This window comes from Melopsittacus undulatus, chromosome 3 (genome assembly GCF_012275295.1).
Source record: "Melopsittacus undulatus isolate bMelUnd1 chromosome 3, bMelUnd1.mat.Z, whole genome shotgun sequence".
Classification (NCBI taxonomy): Eukaryota; Metazoa; Chordata; class Aves; order Psittaciformes; family Psittaculidae; genus Melopsittacus; species Melopsittacus undulatus.
The window spans coordinates 56,772,272-56,797,281 of NC_047529.1; positions in this window are offsets into that span (position 1 = coordinate 56,772,272).

Here is a 25,010-nt window from a genome sequence, read left to right on the forward strand (position 1 = left end):
CTAATTATTGGAAGGGATCTTTAAATTAGAAAGATTATTTTATTCCTTTAAACTAGAGTTAGGTATGTTTGAATTTATAGAAAAAGACATCAAAGCATAAGACAGTTCAATACTAATATGCTTTTAGGATTTCTTTTCCTGTTCTAGTCTCTTAGCTAAGTTTGCAAGTGGTCATTTTAGAATATTTTTATACCAGTAAATAAAAAAAGCAAGAAACTTTTCTCTGGTAGTGAGGGAAGGTAAAACGGTGCTTATTAGTTCATACCTGAACTACATAGGGGTACCTTACTTTTTAGGGTTTTGCTTCAGAGAGAGCTAGGTGGAGACATCACAGAATCACAGAACAGTTAGGGTTGGAAAGGACCTTTAGATCATGTATTTCCAAACCCCTTGCCATGGGCAGGGACACCTCACACTAATCCATGCCACCCAAGGCTCTGTCCAACCTGGTCTTGAACACTGCCAGGGATGGAGCATTCACAACCTCCCTGGGCAACCCATTCAAGTGCTTCACCATTCTGACAGTAAAGAACTTCTTCCTTATATCCAGTCTAAACCTCTGCTGTTTAAGTTTCAACACGTTACCCCTTGTCCTATCACTACAGTCCCTAATGAAGTGTCCATCCCCAGCATCCTCATAAGCCCCCTTCAGATACTGGAAGGCTGCTATGAGGTGTCCACGCAGCTTTCTTTTCCCCAGGCTGAACAGCCACAACTTTCTCACCCTATCTTTATACAGGATGTGCTTCAGACCCCTGATCATTCTCGTGGCCCTCCTCTGGACTTGTTCCAACAGTTCCATGTCCTTTTTATGTTGAGGATACCAGAACTGTACACAATACTCCAATTGAGGTCTCAGGAGAGCAGAGTAGAGGGGCAGGATCACCTCCTTCGACCTGCTGGTCATGCTCCTCTTGATGCAGCCCAGGATACGGTTGGCCTTCTGGGCTGTGAATGCACACTGAAGCCCACTGATGTTCATTTTGTCATTGATCAACACCCCCAAGTCCTTCTCCACAGGGCTGCACTGAATTTCTTCTTTGCCCAACTTGTAGCTGTGTCTGGGATTGCTCCGACCCACCTGTAAGACTTTGCACTTGGATTGGTTGAACTTCATGAGGTTAGCAGTGGCCCACCTCTCAAGCTTGTCAAGGTTCCTCTAGATGGGATTGGACAATCCCAGAGACAACTAGACTAAGTTAAGTAAGCACTGAGGCTGACTGCTAGTCCACTGCTCTGGCTGACCCTCCTTTATTTAACAGTTCATACATTTCCATGGCTGGTAGGTTTTAGGTGTTACTGACATTTTCAGAAAATTATTTATAGTGGATAAAATCTTTGTCTTTTCTGTTACTCAAAAGTCTAAAGACCTCATAGGATAAAGCACAGTGTCTATCATTGTCCTGGGTTCAGCAGCTGCAGTCATTTTTTTCTCCTTCTTGGTAGCTGATGCAGGGCAGTGTTTCTATCTTTCAGCCTGGGAACAATGCTGATAGCACTGATGTTTTTAGTTATTGCTCAAATATTTGGTTTGGCCAAGGACTCTCTGTGTCTCATGCTCTGCCAGGGAGGAGGGAAGCCAGGAGGAAGCAGAGACAGGACACCTGACCCAAACTAGCCAAAGAGGTATTCCATACCACAGCACATCATGCCCAGGATGTAACTGAGAGTTACCCGGAATGGCTAAGGGATAGCAGGGTTGGACGAGTTATCAGTCGGTGCTCAGTCGGGCGGAGTGGGGTGAGTTATCAGTCGGTGGGTGGTGTTATTGCCTTTATAATTATTATTATTATTATTTATCATTATTATTATTATTGGTAGTAGCAGTAGTGATTTGTGTTATACCTTAGTTATTAAACTGTTCTTATCTCAACCCATGGGAACTAGATTCTTTGATTCTCCTCTCCAGCTCTCAGGGAGATGGGGGAGGAAAAGGGGGAGGAAGAGAGGGAGTGAGTGAACGAGCTGTGTGGCTGGGTTTAAACAAGGACAATCATCTATCTCAATTTACAGCAAAATCACCTGATTTTTGTTGAATTCTTTCCAGTTAATACTTTCCTCTCTGTTCATGGCAAATTGGTGCTAAGACATCAGATGATAAGTAAAAAGTGTAGTCACTTCCTTCTCCCTTTCTTTATCAAATTTCTGCTTCTTTCCATATTGCTTATTTTAAAGGTTAATCTTTATATAAGCATCTTCTTAGAACTATAGCACTTAGCAAGCTGCAAAATTTCTTATTAAGTTCAGGCATGATATACCAGGTGGTGAAATAAAGATATGGAATGCCTAGAATAAGTAAAACGGCTCCTGTATGCACTGTGAGTTTTTTGATATCTTGTTAAAGGTAGTTGTCATGCTATACAGACAGTATCATTTTTTAAAACAGGATGGAATATCTAATGTCATAATTTGGTTCTTCAGCTGTGCAATGACATTTAATCAGCAGTGCTTCCCGTAATAATGTCATAGAACTACAGATCTTAAATGCAATTACTAGTTTAAAATGCACTGCCAATCTAAAATATACAGGGTAATTTAATTAGTTGATGTTCTGTGACCACAGATATCTGCAGCTTCCTGAGGCTAATATTACCTCTGTTTTCTAGTTCATCTCTGCATTCATCAGATTCATGTTTGGATTCTGAAATGGTTATGAATGGTTTTATAGGAAGTGAAATGGATATAATGTAAACCAAATATTTTCTGTTGTCCTATTCTGAATGGCATCTGAATGATTTTCATTTTAAATCATATAGGTACAAGAAGACAGGTAGAAATTAGCAGATGAATGAGGCTATAATGTCTCATAATAATTTTCTTTCCTTTAAAAATATCTGCATTTATCTTAATATTCTAGGTTAAATACGATCAATTATAACAGTTGGTGAGAAAATGCATGGTCATGGAGCATCTTCGAATAACTGTATGCATTGCTTTACCTTCAGCTATGAGGCAAAATGTATTAACTCTAACCTTTCATATCAATTTCATTGCAACCTGAAGTCATGATTAAACAATAATTTCAACACCTCAAGTTCAATTCTCAGAATCAAGGCATGAGCCTCTATCCAAAGGCATACATGAATCTCGGAAAATTAAATAGTTGTAAGAATGCAGTTGTAAAATGTTGGTGGTTTTGCTTCATTTGTGATAATATACCATTTACCAGTTGTACAGCCATCATCTCTTTTCTTTATTTCACTTGTCAGGTATAAAACAGAAGAGGAATAAAAAAATGTTTAAGCCAGCAAAGATCACAGAAAAATACTGCCTGAGCACTTTATCTGGATTGAGTGTCTGTGGCAAAGGTTGGGGAATGTGTGTTGGATTGGGGTATGTTTAGGAGGTGCATCTGTCAAAAGAGCCCCTTTTTGTGTTTGTCTCAAAACAGCTCAAAAGATAGAAGGAACTGACAGCTCGCTACCGCTTGGGCAAATGAGGGCAGGGAGCAGAGCAGGGATCGAGCTCTGAGAAGGTGGGGGATATTTTCCTGTGTTGTCTGTCCTAAGAGGCCAAGGAGATCAACTGCCTGGGAAAAAAAGTGCCTGGAGACAGTGACACAAACACTGCGGCACCCATCAGGGCACAACATGATCTGGGTCTGGGGCTTCCCAGGTCCCCTGTGAATGAGTCTCACCTGTGGGAGGGGTACAAAAAGGCAGCTGTGTGGTGAAAGTCCTTTCTTCCTGGGCTCTGGTGGGTGACTGCAAAGACCCCAAATGAAAGAATTGTAACTGAAAAATTTTCCACTCACTGACCAAGAAGACATCGCAGGATCCCTGGAGTGGTGATCCTACTTCACTGTTTTTGTTCTTTCTTTCTTTCCTTTCTGCTTTTCACCTTCTACTTCTGATCCTTTGTAATAAGAGCTGCCACCTCCAGACACAGTTTTAGGGCAGTTTGAAATAAAATTCATTGTTGTTTCACTTTCCAACCTCTAGAAGGCCTGCGATTTCTCCTGTGAACCATGCAGGGAGTGGTAGAAGACCCGCTCTGCCCGGGACCCCATCCCCATCCAGGAATGATGGGACAATGGATAAACACAGAAAATGCCTCGCAGATGAGCAGTGCTTTCCCTAGGAGGAAAGCCTTTATTTTAATTAAGTAGGTGACACGAATGATTATGTGATCTGGACTGTCGAGATATCTGCCAAAAAGGGCAGTGTGGCTGTAATAGCTGATTTTTTATTTTTTTTTAACAGAAAAAAAAGGTCTGAAATGTTTATTTCTCCTGACTAAAGAAACAGGTAGTTGGCTGAATGAGAGAGAGCTTTCAGATACATCCTCAGTGGAAGCAGGGTAAACTTAGTTTTCATTTTATTGCTAGACTTATGTTTACTTTGGGCGTCCAAAGTAAGAGTTGCTTTTCCACTTTACTTAAGTAGAAGTATGTGAAGTACTTTTTTATTTTTTTTGTTTAATCCACGCAGCAGTGTCCTGCATGTTTATATTCTCTAGACATCTGAAATACTACAGGAGTGCTTCAGTTTCTATGCACATTTACCTTTTCACCAAAACATTTGTAGAGTGAGTCCACAGCTTAGCTGTTAGGGATGGTTGCACTTACAGGATGAAGAGAACTAAAAAATGTTTTCAGTGACTGATAGAGATAGTAAAATTCTCTGGTGTAAAATAAGAAATTGAGAATACAAATTTAAACCTTGAGGGGTAGAAACCTGCTGTTGGAGAAGTAGAATTTATTCCCTGAATATATCCATAATGTAAGAGTGAATCTTGACTGAAGTGAGGTGCAGTCTGTGTGCAGTCATTGTGTTGATTCGATTCTACTTCTCTTTAAAGCATAAGCTAAAGTTGCAAGAGATGCCTTATAAAAATGAGATAATTTCAAGATTTTTCTACGTAGAATTTATTTCTATGTTTGGGCTTTTTTTTTCCTTCAGTTGTAGAAATATAGTAACCAATTACTCTAACTTTAGTCTCAGGAACAAAAATATGTAAGGAAGATGCTGTAAATGCCTGTGTGGCTTTTAGAAACAGCCAATACTTCATATTTGGACTGTATTGTTGTATCCCAATTTATTTTCTTTTTTTTTTCTACTGCGTATAGTTTTTTTGTTTGTTTTTTATGTCTTTCCTTTCTTTTTGACTCCATGTATTAAGAATATCAATACTACAATTCAAATACCTTCACCTCTATTTAGAATCATATTAATCAGAAGTGCTTTTAATAGAGGCAGTGGTCTCTTCATTGCAGTGTCTTACTAACTTTTATGCCTGGATATTGCCACATCTGACTGTGTTCTGCTCTATTTTCCCTTTAACAGTAGCATAAGATGTCAAGATTTCTTCTAAATAAGAAATATTTTTATTAGTACATGCTATACCAGGTTATCATTATAGAATCTACCTAATTTACTGCCATTATCTGTGGTTACTTGGAGAATTTATAAGATTTAAATTAAAGGTCCTTCATTACTCTACATCAAACTAATTTAGGTTGATTTTATTTTCAGGGATTGTTTATTTTTTTTTGCATTCTGTATACAGATTTTTATTTGTTTCTTCTACATTTGGCACACATTTTGAAATAAGCTGATGTGGCACAAACTAAGGGTTTTTTTGTTGTTGGTATTTTTTGGGGGGGAGGGTTGGTTTATTTTGTTTGCTTGTTTGGGGTTTTTGTTTTGTTTGTTTTGGGCTTTTTTTTTTTTTCCAAAACACGATTTTTATTTTATTTTTTTTCAGACCTGTCAGAAACTGAAAAATGTTATAAGAACTGTCAGATCTTTTCTTTCCACATAGTTGCTTTATATTTGTACACCATTCAGTTTTACAAGCAGAGGTATGAAAGGTAACACTGATAAAAGGTTGGGCTTTGGTTTTGTTTTTTGTTTAATTGTTTGTTTGTTTTTTTTTTCTTTTGCCTGGTTGGTTTTGGTTTTGTTTGTTTGTTTTTTTGTGGTTTTTTTTCTTGCTAACTGCCTATATGCTGACATCTATACCACTGCTACAAAAGGGCATATACAAAACATTAACTGAATGTCTTTGAATTATTGAGGTCAGGGAAATAGCTTAATTTCAGGTTTGTTTGTGCTCTTTATCCACTGCAAAGTCAGGTACCTGTAACTTTGTTGGGAGGCATTTCATGGAATGTTAATTATGCAACACAATTTGAAGAAGTGATGCAGTAGGAACGGGTGGAACTTATTTTCTGCAAAAAACAAATACCCTTGGAATGTTCCATGGAATTAATTTCAAACTGAATCTTCTAAGCAAATGAGAAGTTCCCTATTTCTCTAGGTTATCCGAAAGCTATTAACAAATTTTAGTTTTGTTAAAAGAAATAATAATGGAGCTCCACTTCCATGACATTAAAATTTCATGTCTGGTTACCTCATTGAATTGTAAGAGCATGTTAATTTTTTTTCACTTACCTCCATTCAGATCCTGTTACATTGTTCCATTAAAAAAAATAAATAAGGGAATAAGCTTTTACATAGCTGTGATTGGATAAAGAGTTAGAGATCCATCTTCCAAGCTTTGTTTTTAAAGTCAGTAATTTTGATCTATAACAAGCCATGGCATAAATCCACTGAACACTAGAAAGGCATGCTACAACTGGTCAAATTCTTCAGACAAAAAAGTATAATTACTGACAAAGCCAGCCATTTGTTTTCCCAACCTGTCTTCTAAAATAATAATTTTCACTAAGTTAGCTTTTTTCTTATTTTCAAGATTCATTTTCTTTATCAGTTCCCATAACTTCAATTTGAGCCTTGTAAATGGATGGCATAAGTTCCCTACTTTTCTATCCTATAGAATAGGAATGCCACGAAGGTTAGTAAAGTGACCTGAGTTGCATTGGTATGGAAACAAAGTATTCTTATTGCTAGTAGTAAACTTACGAATTATTCTGCTGCTCATACTATTTTTTTACTTGCATATTTGTTTACATATGAAAGCTTTTCTAATTTTATATGACATCATGAGCTGTTCTCAGTCACTGTTTTTATCAGGTGCACAGAAGTAGTGACAAAGAGGAGAGCCAGCATTCACCTGTGCCTGCTGAAAGCCTGTATCTCTTCAGTGATAATTTGTCTGAACTGGTTTGTTCAGGAGTGACAAGGTTTGATGGGAAGGTGAGTATTTGCATCCAGGCAAACATACAGAAGTCAGTTTCTGATATGATTTTTCCAAATACTTTGTTAGATCTTTATCATGAAGGATAAAGCTAAAATGGGTGTGACTGAAAAATAATGCTAAAACAGGTGTGACTGTTATATTAAAAAAAATCATTTGATAATACAATTTAATTGTAAAATACAACGATAGAATGAATGTCTTTAAATTATTACAGTTAGATCTGGTTGTAACATTTTCTGTAAATAAATTTTTCCATAAATTCAAATATTTTTGGTGGGTGAATTATACATTAATGTTTTCCCATTCTCTGACTAGCTCTACATTTTATCATCTCTTATTCAGTTACCTTGCTTATTTTCTTGCACATTCTGTTGTCACCAGTACAAATGATTTGCAAATAATTTTGTCACTATCTGACCATTGACACTGTAGAGACAAATGTATTATAGTTTTCTACTTATTTTTCAAGTATTATCTACAAGAAGGGAAATATGTGATTTATAATAGCTAATAAATTTAACTGTATCTAAAATTGTTAGAGGACCTGTCTACTCTGTAATATCTAAACTCAGTCTTTTGCATATATATATATTTACTAACTTCAGAGGCTAGAAAATCCTTCAACCATTTTTTTAAATTCATGGGATTTATGCCTGTGTTCCTTAACATGGCCTTCCTAAGCTCATATTGAAACACTGAGATGATCAAGGAGTGGAAGCAAATATCTTTAATTATAGGTTACTGGATCATTAGTCCATTCCTAGGAGTACTAAAACTCTACAGAATCATATCAGAAAATCCATGGAAGTTTTTGGGAAGAGGCTGATTACTGTACTACATATTTAGGATAAACTGGGTTAATTCCTGTGATGTTACATATTATATTATTTAAATATTTTGATTTAAAATGAAACATTTCAAATTTTCAGGCACCACTGGATAGTGTTCAGGGAATCTGAAAGAAAAGATCTGATAATCTACCTTTCATAGATCCAATTGTTGCCCCTGGTACATGCAAGCAAGCCTTTCAGTAAACTGAACCCTGCCTGCACAGCAAGATGAGATTATTTCAGCCAGAGGGGAAAAAAACCCAAAACACCCAAGCAAGTGTTCATGTCTGTGACTTGTTAATATTTTATGTAAGACTTCCATTTAAATAATAGGGAATATAAACTCTGGCACTTGTGAAATTTTGTATATGAATTTCCTCTTAGAACAGTTTCCTTCTCTCCAACATTTCAATATAATGAATCAACATTAATAGTTTTAGCTGTATATTTGCAGCTTCAACAGAAGTATCAACTAGATTTAAATTGTATATTATATAAATATGGATTGTATAGATAAATTAAACTAAGACTTCATAACATAGTGAAGTGTGAGATTTTCTGAATGAGACAACTTTTGCTTTAAAAATGTGGAATAAACAACTAAAATATGTTTAGATATTTTTTCCTTGTAACAATGCATCCTATGTTTATTCTGTAAGTATCCTGTAAGCATCATTGCTGGTTAACTTACATTATTACATGTATTGCATATATTACATGTAATAACTTACATTATTACATGATATTACAGCAACTTCTGACAGAAACAGAGCAAAGTTAACACATGAGTCTAAAATTATTCCCTAAAATCTATGGTTACAAAAATTTCACAGCTTTTCAAAGGCTCTTTTCAATATTTAAACATTACCTTATTACTTGTTCTTTATTTATAAAAAATAAGAAAATAATTTTAGAGTTTGTGAACATTAAAAAAAAAAAAAAAAAAACAAACCTCCGGAAATATTGATGTAAGGAAACCAGAAAAGAGACATTTGAAACAGATGACACATACTGAATGTTTATTCCTAGTGAAGTTTAGAATTCACAAAATTTGGCCTTTTGTAACTGGAAATCAGAACAACAAACAAAAACAGGGAAGCTTTAAATGTATGGAAGTACACCATGCGTTTTGAAGAGTAAGTAGTTATGTAAGAACAAAAGCATGTACAATGCATTTTCTAAGTACGAGCACGTCTTCTGTAACTATGACAGAAGAAGGAAAATGAAGGGGGCTTTACAAGGACCTTCTTGTTCATGAGAACAGTGTGTGTGCTTTTTCCCCATTCTTTTTATTGTTGTTTTTTTGCTTGGTTGTATTTTTTACAGTTATTCCCATGCTGACATTTCCAGCACCATTCCACTGCCAAAAAAAGTTATCATCTTCCTTTGCAGAGTCTGCATTCTTCTGTTTTCATGACATCAAGGTAAAGGCAGGAAGAAACTGAAAGATGTGTTTAAATCTGTTTTTTAAGATAGACTATAATGGCCTTTCTCAGGTGTTGCTGAGCTCCCTGGCTTCTGCAGGTTAGGTTGCAGTTCAAAATGCTCTGCATCTTCCTGAAGGTGCCCAAGACAGACAATTAATAAGCTAACTTTAGATATTTATAATGAAGACGTTACTGCTTCTCACCATAAGCTCCTTCTCTACTGTTGATGAAGAAAGAGACTTTTAAAAAGATTTAAAATCTGATTTACCATGGATTTCCACTTTGAAGGGAAAACAAATTATGCCCCAAGGTGCTTATTTCTCTGTTGACTACAAAAGGAGCTCTGAATGACTAGTTCAGGGAAATTTCACATTTACTTCTGTATCTAGTATCTAAATCATAGAATCATAGAATCATAGAAGAGTTAGGATTGGAAAAGACTTCAAGATCATCTAGTTTCAACCCCCCTGCTATGGGCAGGGACACCTCACACTAAACCATATCACTCAATGCTTCATCCAACCTGGTCTTGAACACTGCCAGGGATGGAGCATTCACTACCTCCCTGGGCAACCCATTCCAGTACCTCACCACCCTAACAGTAAAGAATTTCTTCCTTATATCCAGTCTAAACCCCTGCTGTTTAAGTTTCAACACGTTACCCTTTGTCCTATCACTACAGTCCCTAATGAATAGTCCCTCACCAGCATCCTCATAAGCCCCCTTCAGATACTGGAAGGCTGCTATGAGGTCTCCACACAGCTTTCTTTTCTGCAAGCTGAACAGCCCCAACTTTCTCAGCCTGTCTTCATGCAGGATTTGCTCCAGTCCCCTGATCATTCTCATGGCCCTCCTCTGGACTTGTTCTAACAGTACCATGTCCTTTCTATGTTGAGGACACCAGAACTGAACACAATACTCCAAGTGAGGTCTCACGAGAGCAGAGTAGAGGGGCAGGATCACCTCCTTCAACCTGCTGGTCACACTCCTCTTGATGCAGCCCAGGATACAGTTGGCTTTTTGGGCTGTGAGCGCACACTGCTGGCTCATGTTCATTTTCTCATTGACTAACACTCCCAAGTCCTTCTCCACAGGACTACCATGAATTTCCTTTTTGCCCAACCTGTAGCTGTGCCTAGGATTGCTCTGACCCAGGTGTAGGACCTTGCACTTGGCATGGTTAGACTTCATGAGGTTGGCATCAGCCCACCTCACAAGTGTGTCAAGGTCCCTCTAAGTGGCATTCCTTCCCTCTAGCGTATCAACAGAACCACACAGCTTGGTGTCATCGGCAAACTTGCTGAGGGCACACTCAATTCCATTGTCCATGTCAGCGACAAAGATGTTAAACAAGACCGGTTCCAACACCGATCCCTGAGGGACACCACTCGTTACTGATCTCCAGCCAGACTTTGAACCGTTGACCACAACTCTTTGAGTGTGACCATCCAGCCAGTTCTTTATCCAACAATTTAGAGACAAGGATGTCATAGAAAGTGAGAAAGGCACAAAAGGGCAAGGGAAATAAACTACAATAAAACTCCAGATCTTTAGAACTGTTAGATATTTGATACATTAGTCTCTGTAATGTACTTTGAATAACTTTTGCATGTTTTAAACACAAGTATCTTGTATTCAAATCTACACACACTTATAATCCTATGTGTATCCAAAGGAATAAAAAGGTATTTGTGACATAATTGCACACAGCTCAGTCTGCTATTCAGTAAGCCATAATGTGGAATCGGTGGAGTACTGTTCAATGGAACACATTTATAAGTTCAGTGCAACACATTTATATAGGTCTAGCTCCAACAGCTTGAGTCACTCAATCTGTTCTAGAGGAACTTGAGTCACTCAATCTGAATTACATTATTATTGAGTCAATTATATTTGTTCAACCAATCAATGACTTGGATTTTATAACAACATATTAAGGGGATAGAAAATAAACAAGCTTTATGCACTAGTACAACTTTAAAATATCAATGATTTCCATGTAAATTAAAATTACATAGCTGAAAGGGAAATAACTACTCTGGAGAAATATTTGGCAGTCTGCCTGCTTCTTTCAGCTGTTCAGACACCAAACAAGGGTGTCAAGGCTATTTAGAATTACATCTATAACTTTATTTGATGCTGAGTATTTGGATATTAGTGAATATGGCTTAAGTGTAGGTCTTGGGACTTTGGGATGATGCTGAAAGGAATGAAGCTTGGTAGCACTGCAGCTAGGAAGGTGGAAAAGCTTGAACTTTCTGATTTAGTCCTATAAAGAATGTGATAGTATTTATTTCACAGCAAGTCTTTTGGCTGATTAATTGCACATTTATGTAGCCCTCAGGAGTAGTAGTTCTTTTGCTTCTCTCACCAGTCAGACTAAGAAAAAAATAACCTCAGCTATTTTGATGATGGTAGAAGCAAGGGGCTAAATTGAAAAACTACATTCTTAGTGACTTTAAGTCAGTAAACAGAAAGAAACTCTTTAAGTGTAAGAAGAGCAAGATGAGCAAGTTAATTAACTGCACAAAGGGTACCATCTTGTTCACAAGGTTAGTTCAGATAAAAAACCATGTGAAGGGTAGTCACTAAGATGTAATATTAGTGTCATATTTACTCTTCCTTTTTTGTTTGTTTGTTTGTTTAATGACTATTATAGAAAGTGTAGAACTTACGAAGAAAAAATCAGAAAAAAAAAATCCTGTCAGAGACTGAATTTGAACACTGTAACTTTTAAAAGTAAGCAGGCTAGACAAAAAGTTTTATAAGGTTAGTCTTTTCCTGTTGATCAATTCAACAACTTTCAAGGATTTGTAAGGTTGCAACAGATTCTTTTCTGGCTTTTCCAGGTTTCTAAGAAAGTTGTTTTCCATAATTCCTGAAGCTATACTTTCTCACAAGTCTCTTAAATTTCTGTACTTTAAGATCCTTAGTATATTGTTGTCACTCATTGTCGTTTTCCCACCTAATATTCAATATAGCTTTTTTTCTTGAGAAGAACATACTCACCTGCTTTTAGGCCAGCAATGCTCTCTCTTCCTTCTCTCCATGTAGATTGAAGGAGCCAGGACAAGGAAAACAGTACAGCACACCTTAAATCATAATGTTTAGTTCTGTTAACAAACCAGAACAGATAGTTAATGAAAAACTGCAGATGAACTGGTAGATACCCCTTAGTATTAATCCCCAGAGTAGAGGAAAGCTGGCTTCATTTAGACTGGTGACTAACAAAAGCTGGCACCTACATTTTCAGATCAAGGTGAAAATGTGACACTAGGTGGATATGCAACAATCTGTTTCAGCATGTAGACACCTCTTGAACTTAACTAGAGATTTGTGTAAGACTGAAAGAAAGAGGTCTAAACTATTTTCTGAAAATGTATTTTAAAATTAACTGTTGTCATTCTATTTTAACATAGGCATTCATATATAAGGAAATCCATTTTTTCCAAATTTTTGAATTCGTGGCATCAGACATATTCCATAATAATCAGTTGCAAAATCAAATTATTCCTGATATGGTAGAAGTGATTCCTTGCATCTCTTTGGCAGTAATTAAATTTCATTAATTGTACCTTTATTTAAGTGGTATTAGAGAAGAAGATTTTTAAAGGAAGATGAGAATCCCCAGTTGCTGTTTATACAGCATTTATTATTTTATATGTCTTTCTGGCATTTACTTACTAAGAAACCCCCACTCTTTTCCATGTGCCTTATATGAAAATGAGATTATATCCCCATCTTTTCATTTGTCATCTCTGATTCTGCTCAGATTTTCATATTTATTTTTTTCTAATTCTCCCTGCCCCAAACTGAAATAAGACAATAAGACAAGAAAGGTTTCCTGCCACCAACACCTTCTAGCTTTATTAAACACAAGAGTATGATTAGACTGACCTGTGTAATTATATAATTTTATCTTGAATGATTTTTAATGTTTATTCTAATTCTTCCTCTTCTAAATCTTTAATCATCCATTTCTGGAAGCAAAGAGCCAAACCTACTGAACAGTAGCAAGACCTTCATGAACATTGTGGAATCTGTAACAAATTAGAATTTGACTTTTTAAAATATGCAAATGATCTATACAGATGCAAAGTGAGGTACAATAGGTAGTGCCATAAAAATATAGTATTACAAATGGAATGGCAGATGGTGAGACACAGTTTTATTCTCATATTTTATATGTGCGCTGCTTCAAGCAACAACACTTATTGTAATGAGTGACATGCTAATCACAGTTGATCAAGTGATGAAAAGATGTAGTCAGAAAGCATAATAGTGGAAAAATGCAGTCTGAGAAAAATACAAGTACTGTAAAAAAAGTTAAAGTTGCATGGGAAGTATCTTCATCAGGTATGAGAAAAAGGCTAACAATATTACAAAAATAATTTATTAATATTTACATTGATAAATATTTGTGTATGGATGCTTCAAAACAGCAGCTGAAACTGTGGTCCATAAGTATATTTTCACTAATTTTAAAAGTAAAACTTTTATTGAGCTCTGAAAGCAGTGATCATCCCTGAATTCCAAGTGTATCTTTTTGCATCGGGCAACTTCAGCAGCAGAACTTGTGAAATAATAGTTAAGATGGAAAACTAACAAATATTTTTGTTTAAGGGTCCCTCTTAGATAACGCTTCCATCTTAAAGGTTTTGGTAGAAAAATTACTAACCAGGGTGAAAGTGCATAGCTTTAGGATCTCACCTTCAGTTTCCCTCATTCACAGTCCATCTGTATTTTCTTCTACAGATGTTGAACTTTCTGGCTTACCTTTTTTTTTTTTTTCCCCTGCTGTATTTAAAAAAAAAAAAAAACAAACAACAAACCAGAACACATGGTTACAAGGAGAATGTCCCAGTTATCTTATTGCTTAATCTGGAATCTCCTCCATGTAACTGTACAAAGACTGTTCTTTCCATATTTAAAACTTTTTGACACAGTACAGTTTGGCCACAGACTTTTTTTTAAACTTATGTACATTTACTCTGGCATATGCAACCTCATTTTCTGGAGAGTTAATCACTCAAAGGTTATTATTATTACACTTAGTCTGCTTGTTCTTGTATTTTCTTGAAAAACAACAGCAAAAACTATAACAAAAAAAAAGCCCCAGAACAACAACCACAATGAGCTAACCTTATTTTTTCTGATTTTTCATGTAAATAATGATCAGATAGTGCTGCGGAATGGACTTAGTCAGAGATCAATGTGATCAGACAAAAAGCCATTTATTGCAAAGCATTAACTCCTTTATATATAATACTATTGCTTACACACACCTACAGCAATTTGGCATATCATGATTGGATACTTGTCTTGAAGACCCTTAGTGACTAACATATAATTGGTTAAGCACAGGTGTGAGAACTTGACCTCGAAAGCTTGCCAACAGTCCACAGTTCTCATAACTCAGTGAATTCCAGCTTCTTCTTATCTTGCTTGCTTAAGCTTCCTCGGGCCTCTCACGGCCTTGCTGTATCTTTCAGAGTTATTCAGAGCTCATGTACCAAATATTCATTCTCCTGTGAAAACACTGTCTCCACAAGATAGCAATCATGCCTTTACAGATTTTCACATTATATTTGAGGAAAGTCTATTTCTCAGGATTAAGAAAAGATTCTTTTGTAGGTTTTATCGTTCCTATTGTCACAGGTATGCCTCTGATTTCTGACATTTTGCAGGACATTTGACATGTTCTAGTTAGAAGCATTTCTGAATGAGATAGAAGAGAAATAATCAACCTTTGCTATTCAAATATTTATTCCTTATTTCTTTTTAATTTTTCTCAAATTCAGGAAAATAAATCTTGATTGTGAATCCCTAGTAAATGCAGACACTTGCAAGGAGCTCAGAAATAGTCTTAACTCTTTTTGAGCTGATGGGGAGACTTTTCTAGATCTCATTCTAAGCAATGTATTCCTGTGTTGTGTGTGTACTCGCTGTATTCTGAGAGTACATTGAAAGACTGGATTTCTGCCAGGAGCTTTATGGCAATTCTAATTCCCAAATCCTTTTGTGGTCTAACACATCATATACACTTTTAATGAGAAATGTTCAAAAGAAGTAAAACTGCAGTCTCTTCCCTTCTATGCTACATCGCTTTGTTATTAGAAAACATTCTATTCTTATCCTTAATTCTCTGACCCATAGTAACATAGTTAACACTTTAAAATATAAAAATTAGAAATGGAAATTGTGTGAGAGATAGTAATAGCTGAAAGACCCAAAAAGGCAGGAAAAGCAACATATAAAATTTTCAGCTGTTGTTACAAAATATGTTTTTGACACCAGTAATTGTTCTGATAGGTTGAAATATATGTTAGGTATAGAATAAATGGCTTAAATACAGAACATTTTTCTTAGGCTAAATAAGCTTGTCCTTTTCTGCAGACAGTTTATACAGTATTCATATTATTTATATACAGCTGTAATGAAAGAGTGTGCAATTTTTTTTTTTACCATGCTTTAAACATGGTATTCCTTTCCTGACTTCATCTGCATCCTGAAGTTCCAATGACAGGAAATTTTTTTTGTGGAATGATGAAAGAAAACCACTTTCTGAAGAAGTGTCTAAGTCTATGTGTCAGCATGAGCATGTTAAGAAGTGCAATATGAAATAGAATTAGAAGTCACAAAGACCAGTTTCAGGTTGTGCTTGTTTCTTTTTAAAATATGATTCTGACATTGAGGTAGTATCTCATGTAATTTAGTTTCCTGAAGGTTGACATGACTACAAAACTAAGATCAGATGTATTCAAACTTCTGCATAAAATCCATTGTGCATCAAACTCAAGTGAATGAAAATTGTTTGCAATGTTGTACATTCTTAGAAACAATGTTTTTAAAAATGCCAATCCTTCTTATGCTTTTCTCTGCTGCTCTGGGTTTTATCACTGTCCCAAGAACACAACTGGAATTACCAAGTATGTGTAGCATGGGAAGTTCTTAGAGAAAGGCTCCATTTTGAATAAACATAAAGTAATGTAATATCAGAGAGACATAAGACGGCATAGAACACCACCACTCTAAGAAGCCAATAGGTGTTCTTAATTTCCATTTTTCACCAATAGATGAAGTTTTTTTATGTTCTTTCACATCAATTTTTGGTTTTACAGATTATTTTACTCTTCTTAAAGTTAGAATAACCGATGGCATTTACCAGTTCTTAATTTCTGAAGATATTTGCACCTTTTACCAGACTATGCTTCACCTTTTCAGATGATAAGTTACCATTAGAGTTCCTTTGCACTTATCAATAGTATCTTAGGGTTTCTCCAGTTTCTAGAAACCCAGCTGTTCTTCAAATATGCCAGTTGCACTTCTCAAGGATGCTTCCAGTTAGGAGGCCTAGTTCTGAGGCTGGCAGGCATTTTCTCTGTCAGTATCTTTCAGCAGACATTAACTTCTCTTCAGTAATTTTCCACTTCTAACCACGCTGCCTTTATGACTGCCTAGATCTTTTCACTTGATAATGCACCTGAAGTATGTTTAGCAGTGATATATTGTTAGGTATTACAAAAGAAAATGAAAAGTAAAAATTAGACCCTAAAAATGTGGAGAATTGTATCTTGAAATACGATCATAATCCAGGCAGTGATGTCTGCATGCTAGAATAATATACATACGAAATAATAATGAAGGCTATATATAAAAAAACTATTAAAAATTCACTTACATGTCTTTTGATAAAGACAGTGAAACTGGCTTTGGGATTTCTTTTATTTTATTATAATAAATAACTCTAAGTATATGCCAGACTTTAAGGAAAAAGACATTAAATTTCTCTTGTGGGCAGCACTGTTCAGTAATCATCTGCTAAAGAGTATCTTTTACTACCTGAGTCTCTGTCAAAGTTAAGATATCTGGCTCAATAAACTACCAGTCTTATCCATTATTGCAAATCTTGTGTTCCTATGGCTTTATATTTCCTCTGTAACAATTACTTTGAACTGGATAATATAATTTAATGCCTACTTACCTTGTTATTTGGAATGAATAATACTCAGTATAATAGACAAGACTTACAAAGAGCTTTTACTTCTGAGTAGTGAGATGATGCACTGACATTTTCAGTAGTGAATAGATTTCACAACTGACACATTAATAGTCTTTAAATGGAGAAATGTCTGGTGTATGTCTTCAAAAAGCTTTTGAACATGAGATAAGTCTTTTCAGTATGAAGATTTGTTTCTCTTTAAGATTATATATTGTTAAAATTAATGAATTAGGCCCAGATCTTGTCGTCAGTTCTTAATTTCAAAATTCTGTGTCAAAATATATACTCATGTGTCTAAGTAATTTGATATTTTAAAAGTGTAGAGCAGCTGAGACTACCATTAATTTCCAAATCTTAGATGCCTCACAAGGCATAGTTTTGTGTGTTTTGTAAGCATATTAGTGTATAACAAGCAACATCTTATGGATAACATTTTGCTTAGTATCTTGTCTATTTCGAAAAGGTACTAAATAGTGCTGCTTCACTAAATTTTAACATTGCAAGTTTTCTGAACTATGGAACACAGTATCCTACATTATGAGGATAATAGGCCTATAAATTCAGAAGTCCCCATTTAAAATACATTTTATCCTGCAGACCTCCTGCGAGATTTTGACTCATCATTTAGGGGACTAAGCATAGATAGTACAAAGAAAAAAAAATCCTCCTTATTTTGTCCTTGTATCAGCAATTGATAAAATCGATAGTATTGCTCTACATATTAAATTTCAACCTCATCTGTATTAGAAGAGGATAGAGTTTCTGTGGAGCCAACAAAGAATGGCAGAAACACTGGGACAAGACGTTGATGACTTCCTAATTCTCTTGCTGTTAATAGTCCAAACAAACTTACCTCTATCGCTGCACGCAATTTTCATGTCTAGGACTCATATGGTCCTTTTAGATACTGTATGCCTCAATTCTCCACCAATAATGTATATGAATTCTTAGATAATGTCTATTGCAAGAATAAATTAATTTTAAAATGCTGAAAATGTTCTTAGGAGCTTAACAATAATACAAGTGTGGAGAACAAAGAGAGAATGTTATAAAAATTAACTTTTTTTCTTTCCTCTAGCAAAAATCTTCTGCTTGTTTACTCAAGTAGAGAAAAAAAAAGTAAAATATGCATATCATTGCCTGGTATCTCACCATTAATATGGTATAGTGGCAGGGGAAGAATTATTTCTAAAATGCCTGATTAAAAAATCTTGCCCAAGAGTGCTTTTATCCCCTTGAACTCAAAATATTTCATGACAAGAACAATTTGTTACCCTAGACTTCAAAGCAAATGAAAATTAACATGTGATCCTAAACTCAACATCTGATCCTAAAGTTCCAATTGTATCATCACCGCTTTTAAATAAAATGTTCAGTAGATTTTGTGTCCTTTTTCTATAGAGCAACAAACCCAGAACAACAAATTTCAAAGAGAAATTCACTTATCATTAATTGTTTGAAAATCAAGGATTTTTAATGAATAACATCAACCACAGTGAGTACATTCTTTTAACTAGGAAACCAAAAATGTTTCTATCTTAGTAGTCAAATTTTCTGCTGAAATTTGGATGATTGTTATCAGCAGGTTCTGTGGAGAACAAAAAAATTTTTATCAAGTTTTAATGATACTCTCATGATTCAAACAGAAATAGTGATGTGGAAATAAAGCATTTAAAACATGCAATCATAGAATCATTTGGAATCATAGAATAGTTAGGGCTGGAAAGGACATTAAGATCAACTAGTTCCAACCCCCCTGCTATGGTGTTCTACAACCAGTATTTCATACCAATTTTACTTACAGACTTCTTTATAAAAAGGACCCAAATCAATACTTTTACATGTATGACAATTAATCTGTAAAAAAAGGATTTGTTAAACAAGTCTGCACAGATTTAAAATTATTCAAGGCAAGAATTTTGCAAAACTAAAGCAAAACATGGGGTAATACCAAGCATTCATTAATTTATAATTTGTATTAATTATGTAGCTCAAGGTATTAAGGCTAATCTTTGATGCCAGACAGAGCTGGCTGAAATGTTAACATTACTTGAATAATTTGTATCAGAAAGGGGTACTATTTGAGGTTATGAAGAAGAAAAATATATATATATATATTTTTCTTGATGTTGTTTCAAATAAATGCTATTCTGTTAAAAATATTTAAATGTATGCAAATGAAAATATTGTAAAATTAAATTACATTACTAGAGGGACCTTTAATAGTACCATAAGTTTGAAAAGCAATTTGGTTCGTAATGCTCCTTATGTTCTAAACTGTCGTTTCATGCATGAGCAGCTCGGTTGAGTAGGATTACTATTTTGATTTTAATAAAAAATTTGGCATACAAAAATTTCTATTACTTTTTAAGTGAAAATAAATATACTCAATGCTGTCATTAGAACAAAAAGATTAAATTACGTTTTTTTCCTATGATGTTAAAAAAGAAAAAAAGGTTTTTAAAATTTCTTGAAACCACTGTCTAAATTATTAATCATATTTGCTAACTCCTCATGCCCACACAGAGAAAATAAACTATTTTCTACAGAAAAATTATGCAAACATTAGTAAGATACTTTCTTATTAATACAAAAATAACACAGCAGCTCTGACATGGCAGATGCCATTTTTCCTGTTTGTTTTTTTTTTTTTGTAGATTAATTAATAAATTGTGTAAACGACTTAATCTAATCTGAATGTTTGTTTCTCTTCCAAATCCTCTCAGAAAAATGCAGTGCTAATTAATAACTTACTTTGCTTTAAATATGATGTTTTATTAATTCAGAAAACAAAACCCAACTTAAACAGTCCAACTTATTATTCTTCCTAAGACTGACTGCACATTTGTCAGAAATGCTTTAAGGAAAAATGTTTTTGCCTACCTAATATATTTATGTTGATTCTAGAGATTATATTCATATCTCTAACTGAAGCATCAATTATTACTTTAAGCTTTCTATATTCCTATTTTATAAATGTTCTCATATGTCAGTCTTTTCAGTGGGTATTTTTGTCAATTTATAGGATTTGGATTTTGAAAAGAACAGTTGGATTTTAAACCAAAAACTCATATTTTTGTTGACTCTCAGAATATTTGCTATCAAATATTCAGTTGCACTGAAACACAGAAACAAACAGAACACTCCAAAACAGGGTGGAATATAAGAAAGTGGTAATACTATGTAAAAAAATACTTAGGTAGCTAACATTTTCCTAAAGAAGCATGTTATTTAATATAGCATTCTGTTAATTAGACAGAAGATGTGCTTGTTCTTATGTTACTGATTCATTTTAACTTCTCTTTAATGCAGCTACTGTAGAGACACGTGATAATATTCTAAAGACAAAAAGGATTTACTAAACAAATTCTGAGAGCAGTGGCTAATACAAGAAATTATGTTTTGTAAGAAAATGCTTACCTCGTAAGGTAAAGAGAACATGGGACAGGAGTGCTTCTTCAGTATTGTTTTAGAGGAGTAAAAATGTCAAAGAATAGATTAATCAGAGTGATGCTATAATAGATTTGTATATACCATGCAGATGGTACTGGGGAAGGGAAAGCTAAATAAATTTAAAATTTGCTTCTTTTAAATTATAGGTCATTACTTTAAATTTAAATGTTTCTTTAGCCACAGTCCTGATCAGTGGCAGTGTCAGTAAGTGACGAGTTTTCTCTTGGTAGCATTGTAACTCTGAAATACACTCTGATGTAGAGGTAGATGAGATTTTCTACAGTGCATATTAAAACAATATAATATCTTTTTCAAGGCTATATCTGAATATATAGAGAATACAGGTTCCACAGTGGGATGAAACATTTCTCAAGGAAATATTTACAAATATTTCTAAAATATTTATATAATGATATCCTTAACTGTTACCCTGAGTAGTGTATAGTAGGTGGGCTTAGGTACAAGGCTTTGCAAATTATGTACTTTGCTTGTCTTTCTATTAGTATGAGAAAAAAAAACCTCTGTATTACACCTGAGCTAAAAACAACATTCTTGCTGAACTGGAGGAAAAATATTAAGAAAGTAATTTTTTTTTTCCTAGAGATAGACACTTTCTAGGAGTATTAAAGTATGCCAGAAAACAAAGAACAAAACAATTGTTCTCTAAATATTAAGGTATATATCAGTGACATTTTTTATAAGAAGAATTCATGTGTCCTTGATCTTTCCTATCTGATATTCCTTGAATCAAATTTTAAGAAGAAATTTTAATATTCATTTGATCCAAATCAAAAAATAACAAGTGTGAAACAAACTAATGAGTGAAAAAAGGTACTCACAAAAATTATGACACTGATAAAATTAAGGTCCGGATAGAGCAAATTGCTAAGTGCAACTTCAGCTGGACTTGATGTGACTTACAACATGGTCTTCATTAGTTTTAAAATAGCAAATATATCATTAACCTTTCCTTAGTCCCAGAGCAACACCACTGAACAGCTGCTATTTTCTATTTCTACTGTACAGTGCATGTTAATAAAGAAAAGTGGGTTTACTTCATGGTCGTATCTTGAAAACGAGCTCTGCCTGATGTTGCAAATTGTTGTGAATTTCATGTATGTTTCTATTTTTAGGCACCATAAAATGATCAAAAAATTAAAAAGAAAGACAAGAATATGGCTTTTATCTCCTTAGGTCAGTAGTCTCTCTGCCACATGCCTCTATTGTATTGAATTGTATATATTGTTCTCCTAGTATTATAGACTGTAATTAGTATAGGTAGTATAAGTAATAATTATAATAATACTGAAATCCTATTAATATTTAGTTATTAATAACAGTGATATTCTTTGACTTTTAAAAAACCTTTCAAGACAAAATGGATAGTACGATGATCTGTATAATACAGACTCTTAATTTCTCAGTCAATAACTTCTACACCAAGACAAATGAATGACTTGAAATGCCAAAGCCTACATATAGAAGTCAGGCTAGAAGACTGAGAATTCCCTCTAGCTTAAAACCTGTCAGTTTATGAACCTATGGTTGAACTCAAGGAGATCTTTGAGAAAGGGAAAACAACTATTAAAAGGAAGCACTAACGATGAGAAAACTTTTCATCAGATTCTCCATGAAGAGGAAAATTTGGGGTTGACATGTGAAGTGTATTCTCTGGACAACCAAATTGTGTTGCATTATCTCTCCCTTTAGGTTACCACATGGTTTTTATTTCTGTCACAAACTTGAGTTATGAGAAGTATGGAATGTGTGAAAATGATTATGTGTCTAATCCTTTGATTAGCTGCAAGGTATTTTTGTATGCACAAAAAGAAACCATACATTTAAATGTTGACTGATAAGTAAATAATTCATGTTTGAGCAACATCATTATAATAACTTCTGTTGATGTCATCTTATCACAGAAAACCTCAGGTGTCTGAAAATGAATTCCAGTGATTAAAAAGAATAAAATGCTGATAAGAGGGCTCAGGCCTTCCCATAACTAAGTTCAATAAACCAGCTACTTTTCAATTTTACATTCCATGTGAACAGAAAGTGAAAAGGGGAAAACGTTAATGTCAGTGGATTTAATAAAAATTGTGATTTTAAAGCTTTGCTTTATGTAAGAAAATAACATAGGGTTCCTCTAGACTAATGAATATTATTTTACTTCCTATAATCTAAAGTCAAATCCTGGATAAATACACACTGTATTTGTCATTTTCTATTATCTAGTTAGACTATTAGATACAGAAATAGCAACAATGCCTCATTAACAGTAATAAGTACCAAACCTTTAGTAAACAGATCTTTAGATCATAAGTCATTCTCAACTTACTAAAATGGTATGAACATGAACAAATCAACACACAGTTAATAAATAAATTTCCAAACAGCAAACCTAAAAAAGACTATTTCAAATATTGGGAGAAATTTGCCTGAGCTCCAAAATTATACCCTGAAAATTTATATAAAAATATACTTACAATATATTTGGGATCTATAACTATGCTGTCTGTGGTAAGTTAAGACGCTGACCTTTTTTTCTCAGATTTTAAGAAAGCAGCCTTATTGATCAAACCTCTGAATATAAACATAGAAGTGATGTTTTCTAGTTTTTCCATTAATTTGTCACTTTTAGTAATTACAGATTTTTAAATTTTAATCTAGTAAATTACTATGAACAGAATATTTAACTGTTACTCATTAGTTTTCTAACCAAGATGTTTGCAAATGCCAGTCCCTTATCTCCGATATAATAAAATGATTTTGTCAAAGGGATTACCGAAAGAAAAGAAAGTGAAGATGTACATTGAAAAATGAACTAAACATGGAAGTCTCTCTGCAGGCTGTCTGCTTCTAAAGAACAGTTAAGATCTTGTCCTGTGAATCAAATCCATGCCATTTGAGATACATAAGTTGAGTAATATGTCAAAAGTGTGCAGAATGAAATTTTTAAGATAATTTTTATTACTTGTTACTATAAAAATTTCAATTCTGTCAGGATTATGTATCTGATTGATGTTGCCTGCATGAGGTTATAAGCACCCTGAACTCTATTCACTAACTATTTTTACCTCCAGCTGACCCTAATAGATAGTCTACAGTGTGCAATAAAAAACAAAGGATAAAGATGTTCCTTGGCCCTGCAACTAAGTGTTGTTTTTTTTATTCCTATATTGGGTTTTGGCCTCTCAAAATACAAAATCTTCAGGCTATAATTTTGAAAATGTAAATTTTTGCAAATACCCACCCAATCTCACACAAACAACATTAATCACAGAATCATAGAATAGTTAGTATTGGAAAAGACCTGGAGATCATCTAGTTCCAACCCCCCTGTCATGGGCAGGGACACCTCACACTAAACCGTATCATCCAAGGCTTCATCCAACCTGGTCTTGAACACTGCCAGCGATGGAGCATTCATAACCTCCCTGGGCAACCCATTCCAGTACCTCACCACCCTAACAGTAAAGAATTTCTTCCTTATATCCAGTCTAAACCTCTGCTGTTTAAGTTTCAACCCATTCCCCCTTGTCCTATCACTACAGTCCCTAATGAAGAGTCCCTCACCAGCATCCCTATAGGCCCCCTTCAGATACTGGAAGACTGCTATGAGGTCTCCATGCAGGCGTCTCTTCTCCAGGCTGAACAGCCACAACTTTCTCAGCCTGTCTTAATATGGGAGGTGCTCCAGTCCCCTGATCATCCTCGTGGCCCTCCTCTGGACTTTTTCCAACAGTTCCATGTCCTTTCTATGTTGAGGACACCAGAACTGCACACAGTACTCCAAGTGAGGTCTCACGAGAGCAGAGTAGAGGGGCAGGATCACCTCCTTCAACCTGCTGGTCACACTCCTCTTGATGCAGCCCAGGATACAGTTGGCTTTCTGGGCTGTGAGTGCACCTTGAAGCTGGCTCATGTTCATTTTCTTATTGACTAACACCCCCAAGTCCTTCTCCACAGGACTACAATGTATTTCCTTTTTGCCCAACCCTGATATCTGTTGGGGCGACGGTACGGCCCGGCACAAGCAATCCAGGAGGTTTCTCGATTGTGTGGAAGACAACTTCCTTCTGCAAGCAATAACGGAGGCGACGAGGAGAGGTGCCCTGCTTGACCTCGGGCTCATCAACAGGGAAGGGCTCGTTGGAAATGTGACACTCCAGGGAAGTTTTGGATGCAGTGATC